Source organism: Hydra vulgaris, chromosome 05 (assembly GCF_038396675.1).
Source record: "Hydra vulgaris chromosome 05, alternate assembly HydraT2T_AEP".
NCBI classification, from domain to species: Eukaryota; Metazoa; Cnidaria; class Hydrozoa; order Anthoathecata; family Hydridae; genus Hydra; species Hydra vulgaris.
In genome coordinates, this window is record NC_088924.1 from 44,704,296 (window position 1) to 44,705,000 (window position 705).

Consider the following 705-nt stretch of genomic DNA (forward strand, 5'->3'; position numbering starts at 1 on the left):
TTCATATCATTCCAACTTCTGTATCTAAAGTTATTTCTGCCTAGATTTATCTACAGCTTGTGGCCCGGACAACATACCTGTAATTGTCTAGCAGAAGTGTTATCCGGAGCTGTCGTCTATACTCTCAAAACTATTCAACAAGTGCTTATCAGAGTCTTGTTTTCCAGCCTGCTGGAAAGCGGCATCTGTTATCCCTATCTTCAAAAAGTCTGGAGAGCGATCTAATAAGGAAGGAGCGATCTGATAGGAAGAAGACTAATGGGACTACCGTCCCATTAGTTTTCTTCCTATCATAAGCAAGGTTTTTGAGTCTTTATTTAAGAAACACTTAATTTCTCATCTTGATACTAATAACTTACTTTCTGACCATCAATATGGATTTCGATCTTCTCGTTCTACAGCTGATTTGCTAACAGTAATAACTAATAGGTTTTATCGTGCATTAGATAAAGGTGGAGAGGTTAAGGCCATTGCTTTAGACATTTCTAAATCTTTTGTTAAACTTTGGCATGCTGGTCTTCTCCATAAGTTTTCTTCTTATGGTGAATCCGGCAACGTCTTTAAGATTATTAAATCCTTCTTTTTCAATCGTAATATAAAAGTTGTCCTTGATGGACAGCACTCTTCTTCTTATTCTGTAACTTCAGGGGTTCCTCAAGGTTCTATCCTTGGCCCTATACTCTTTTTAATTTACATTAATGATCT